Below are 5,930 nucleotides of genomic sequence, written 5' to 3'. Positions count from 1 at the left end.
AAAGACTCGCTCCTTGATTGTTGGTTCTTTTGAAATTAGTTGCGTAACAATCTTTACAGGATCTTCGATCTTCCTGGATGCTGGCCTTGATTCATGACTTAAGTTTAGGCTTGCTTGATTCTCTCCATCGCAGCTGGCCGTTACTTTTTGCTGATTGATTTGCTGATTGAGTTCTTTCCTTAGTTATCCAGATTTGCGAGTTCTTTCCTTAGGCATCCAGATTTGCTGATTGAAATGTAACCTTTGCTGATTGATTTCTTTCCTTAGGCATCAAGATTGACTCCAGCGATCTTGTGATATCTTCTTGATTCCTTGTAATTGATTTCCTGCATATGTATATTATTTGCATCATTAAAACTGGATCTAACAGTATTAGGGTTAAAACTCATCTACTATATAAAGAGGGGGACGTTTTTATTTTTTGGGTTACTGTTGGCATGCATATCAAAGTACTAAAGCTTATTCTGGCTTATGGCAAATTGTCTAAGTATTCTTCAATCGCTCATTGACTTAGCCGTATCCGAACTCCATCTCGAGAGCTCGGTTGTGGTCGATTGTTAGTATTTAAGCTTAATACGGGGCCTAATTACTTTTACATATTGGTTTCATCGTTTTATTCTCACTTCAATTCCATTATATACCGTTCTTTAATCATTTTTTGTTAAATTAAACCACTTAACCTTTAAACCGCATATAAATTTAATTGTTATCCGTTTTAAGGGTAAAGAGAAAAATTAAAAATAAAAAAATTTGGCCATTGAACTTAGGGAAAGGCCAATTGATGCACACTCGTATAATATTTTTGTACTCATTCTATATTGGAATTCTCCATCAATCATAGGGTGATATAAATTATTAAACAAGTTTTAAAATTCAGAAAAAGCTATTGGTACACCCATAATTAGGCCAATCCAGCTTGTTCTTTAACAAACTATTTGCAGGTGTATTATCACTAACACAACCTGCAACACTTCGATAATTTAATTTATTACCTCAACCAACCGAAATTAGAATATAAAATGCTTTCGGATATTTGGTAGCTCATGTTGTCACCAACAGAATACAAACTTGTTTATCAAATAAAATCTTTCCTTTATATATGTGCAAAGATTATATTCCAGTGATCTTAAATAAATAATCTGAAGTTTTTTGAAATGAACGTGATCTCGTCATACATGATATACTATATTAATATAGTTGTTTACTCACTTTTCAAGAAGGAAATATAATATTCATTACATAGTAATAGATTATCAGTTCACATTATTTATTTCTCTTGAAATTTTACAATAATGAATGTAAAAAAGCACAATATGTGGGTGCTTGAAATGTAATCTTCGTGGAAGTTCCTACCAACATATCAAGAAAAAAAAACCTGAAAATGTATAAGTAGCAGTAGGGTTTCAAATATTCCATTAATTTAGTAAGTGAAAGTGCAACAAATTAAACTAGTCATCCAAAACTTATAGGGGAAAGAAAATGAATCCAGCTGATGAAACCATATCTTTCTCTGACCTTGGTTTCCTTGAATCTATCAAGCAGCACCTTTTGATTGATTCAAATTTTTCTGAGAATTTTTCAAATGATGCATTATTTAATAGCCCTAGCCCAAGTTCAGCTGAAAACAGCTTTAACACCTCCCTTTGTGATGAAAACTGTGAAAAGTCCGAGTTCCAGGAGGAAAGAAAGGGGCCTAGGTGGCGCGTGAGGAAAACGCGCCGCAAGATTGGAGGCGCTACATAGGAGTGAGGCGGCGGCTATGGGGGACGTTTGCGGCAGAGATATAAGAGATCCGAATAGGAGAGGCGCGAGACTGTGGCTAGGAACTTATGAGACTCCGGAGGATGCAGCATTAGCTTATGACCAAGCCGCTTTTGAGATCCGCGGCTCGAAAGCACGGCTCAATTTTCCGCACTTAATTGGCTCGAACATGACTAAGCCGGCTAGGGTTACAGCGAGGTTTCGTATGCGCTCACCGGAGCCATCGTCTTCAGCTTCTTCAGAAAATACGACAAGGAAAATGAAGATAGATGTGATAAACTCCATAGCTAAAGTAAAATTTATTCGTCATAGCTTGATTAATCTACAAATGTTGGTATAATTGTGAGGAAGTAAGGTTTCTTCGTGTTTAACAATTGCAATATAAATCATGGAGGCGGTTTCAGGATTTTAATTTTATGGGTTCAAATTTCTAATTCTACCGCTTTCATCTAATTAACTAGGTTCAAAGTCTATTATTTTTGCACATTTAGTGAATCTTTTAAAACATATACATAGTCTATGCCAAAATTTAGGGAGGTTCAAAACCAAACCTTAACCAAAAATTGAACCACAAAATTGGCTTAATGTCTTATTTGTATCGGGTTATCATATTAACTGTTGGTGAGTGGATTGAAATTTTATAATTAACGATTTATTGGTTTTGAGGCGAATTATTCAATTTTCTTAACGGATAAACCGTTAACCCGTTAAGAATTTTTATATTTGTATTTTTTACCCTTATGTATATTAAATATCCTTCCACTATTTAACAAACACTACAAGAAATATGTGATACGGCGACATTTAATTAGTGACAATTAAAATAAATGTCCGAAAAAAGTTAATTTAGTGACATTTGTTAGAAAATGTGATAAGAATACCGACATTTGTTGAAAACATGTCAAAAATATTTTGACATTTGATTTAAATGTCATATTATTAGGAATATAACAACATTTAATTAGTAACATTTATAACAAATGTTAAAAATAATTTTTTCGCCCAACAAGAAAAAATAACTTTAAGCACTTTATGGGCCTTTAAACTTCTCTTCTTTTTACAGAAATACAAGAAAGTTAAAAATAACATTCAACCCGATTCCTCCACAACTCTTCAAGCCGCAACCATCTCCGTATCTTTCACTCATTTTGATCCAAATCCGCCGGTAAGATTTTTCTTCATATAAGTGCTATAAATCACAATCTTCTGTATTATATTTCTTGTCTGCTTTTGACTGTTTGTTGATAGCCCTAAATTTGCCGTCTATAGTCTTGAGATTTCTTTTGATTGAACCTTTTGATTCGTTTCAGACCTAGAAGGGCCGCCTGCCAGAATTAAATTTCAGCAATTATCGCTCTCAGAATCTGGAGTTGCAATCAGATTCATCCACTCTAACTCGTGTTCTGTACGTTTGGACTTTTCTTTTTGAGTGAAATGAGATTTGTGATATTTTGGTTTCTGAAATTCTTGAACTTTTTTCTTTCTTGTTGTTTATTTTTGTTTTCTTTTTGAAGGTGAATTTCCTGCAAAAGAGTCTAGTAACGTTGATATTACTCCATATGAGGTTAAAATGTAATTTTGCTACTTACCTTTTCCCTTAATCACTTTGGTGATAATTTTTTTTTAAAAAAATTCAGATCTTGGATACATCAGATTTTGAAGGTTGTGAGATCAATTAATGTGAAGGAATCCTGATTTGGTGAAAGTATATGGAACACTTCATCAAGAAAAATACATGGATGCTGAAGCTTTGAATTATGTTGGTGTATTTGAAAATTATAAGAGAAAAGTTATGGTTATGTGGTCATGTGTTGAAGTCATTCATTACGTTGTTTGAATCGTATATGGTGTACAACTCTTGAAACTTTTGAAAGGAATAAAAATATTTGTAGTATTGTAGGATCAGCAATAGTTGATTCATTGTTTTCTACATTCTTACCACATATTCTACATAATACTTAAAGGAACAAAAAGAGAATATTTTTCTTTTTAATCATAATATAAATAATGATTTTGATATTCAAATAATATGTCAAAAATTGTAAACGATTTATCTGACATTTCTATGTATGTCGCAAACAAGATAGTTTAAGAGCTCAAATTGTTGACATTTGATAAACATCAAATAAATGTCACTAGATTTTTACCGACACTAATTTAAATGTCGTAAAATTAACGATATTTAAGTTTCCGATATTTGAAATAAGTGTAAAATAAAGGTCGGTAAATGAATTTACGACATCTAATTGACTTATGACGACATTTATATAATGTCGCCGTATCCCATGTTTCTTGCAGTGAAAGTAGCAGTTATGATTCGAGTTCAGAAGGTTTACTAAGACACTAACTGTTATTGTTTTATCTTAGATACTAACTTAGTGCTATTAGATTATTGAAAATTCACTCTCAAATTCTAGTGACTTCTGTCGGTTAGTGAAAATGCACTTGCATGTGACTATATGGTTTGATGCAATAGCAGAAAGGAAAGAGCCATACTCAACACTGATTTAGTATATGGCTATTACATAAATTTTCAGTTAGTGATTAATGGTTTGAATATTCGGGCATGACAGTGTCATATAAACAGGTTGAATTCAACATTTAAATTTAGTGATTTAATGTTAAGTGGTATATGCACTCATGTCTATTTGATTTAGCCGATAAATCGCTCGATAATCGCTAAACTGATATTAATCCGCCCGATATCTTATCGATTTGGCTAGCGAATTAGTACATTTACTAGCCGATAACCGATAAGTCGAACCGTTAAGTATAATAATATGTCTGACCAGCACGATAAGCAGCCCTACCAAAATCTAATGAACCCATAGATTATACATTGGATACCAGGCAATATTCTCATGAAAGAAAAAGAAGAAGAAAAAAAAAGCTGCTGGACGACGACTTGTAAATGTACTTTCTCTTACGTGACCTTTCTTTTAACGAGATTAATTAGTTGACAGATAAATCACTTCCATAAATGTCGTTTGTTCTTCTGCTTCCCTTGTTCATATAAAGCCTTAACACTTGGAGGGGAAAGATGAATGTTTTGTATTAGAAAAGCATTGATCATTGTGCTGGTGTTTAGTTTGGTAAAAAAAAAAAACATGTAACAAATGATAATCTTACAAGGAGTAGTATATGGTATAAGGATCGTGCTTCAATAATATTTTGAATATTAAAGATCGAGAAGAATGTATAGATGTTGATTGAGCTAAGTGAAATGAATTTTTTTTATTTTAAAAATGAAAATAGAGGGAAAATTTCCACACCCATCAATGATGATCCCTTTAGGTGAAACAATTAAAAAAGATTTCATCAACAACAACATTTTATAAAATATTTACTCTTATCAAACACAAATAAGTCCCTCCGTCCTATTTTGTAGGCATATTCCCTTACTAGTTCGTTCCTAAAAAATTAATATATTATCTTAATGATAAATTTTATAGTTAATCACACAAATATTGCTGTGTCATGTTTAAGCCAAAAAGTTTGTCTTATATCAACAAGTAATACTCTGACATGTTTATAATTTCAAGTTTTAAAAAAAAATTATTTTTAAATTTCATGTGAGGTCTAACAATGCAAAACAAATTATAATAGAGGGAATATATTATTTCTCATTTACTATATTTTTTTTTTCCTCCCTCTTCATATCCATCGAGAGCTTCCCACATGCTAGACACCAAAAATCTATAAGATTCTTTCCACATTGTCATAAAGAAAATCATTAATTTAATTTGTTGATGTCACACCTCCTTTTTTCGCCCCCGCGAGGGACGTAGGAGTTTTTTCCAATTAAAGGACAATCGAAACGGGATTTGTTTATTTATTTCAGAGTCGCCACTTGGGAGATTTAGGGTGTCCCAAGTCACCAATTTTAATCCCGAATCAAGGAAAAGAATGACTCCATATTACAGTCTGCGTACCAGAAATCTGGATAAGGAATTCTGTTAACCCGGGAGAAGGTGTTAGGCATTCCCGAGTTCCGTGGTTCTAGCACGGTCGCTCAACTGTCATATTTGGCTTGATTATCTGATTTAATACATGTTGAACCTATGTGCAAAATTTAACTTTTAACCGCTTTTATCATTTACTGTTATTTTTATCAAGGAATTGCAACGTTTTGAAAATGTATCTCAAACCGCGTCACAATCAATGTACCC

The 5,930-nt window shown here is 32.7% G+C and overlaps 1 long non-coding RNA gene and 1 pseudogene across 1 annotated transcript; both read left to right on the top strand.

Annotated features, from left to right (window-relative positions):
- The first annotated feature begins 1,373 nt into the window (after window positions 1–1,373).
- LOC104226363 (ethylene-responsive transcription factor 13-like) lies at window positions 1,374–2,173 on the top strand (annotated as a pseudogene).
- Window positions 2,174–2,782: 609 nt separating this feature from the next.
- Window positions 2,783–3,691, top strand: LOC104226298 (uncharacterized). Its single transcript, XR_710826.2, has 3 exons — window positions 2,783–2,926; window positions 3,072–3,166; window positions 3,276–3,691. It is a non-coding gene; the product is annotated as an uncharacterized lncRNA (long non-coding RNA).
- Window positions 3,692–5,930: the final 2,239 nt, after the last annotated feature.

This window comes from Nicotiana sylvestris, chromosome 1 (genome assembly GCF_000393655.2).
Source record: "Nicotiana sylvestris chromosome 1, ASM39365v2, whole genome shotgun sequence".
Classification (NCBI taxonomy): Eukaryota; Viridiplantae; Streptophyta; class Magnoliopsida; order Solanales; family Solanaceae; genus Nicotiana; species Nicotiana sylvestris.
This window is presented reverse-complemented; position numbering and strand designations above follow the sequence as displayed.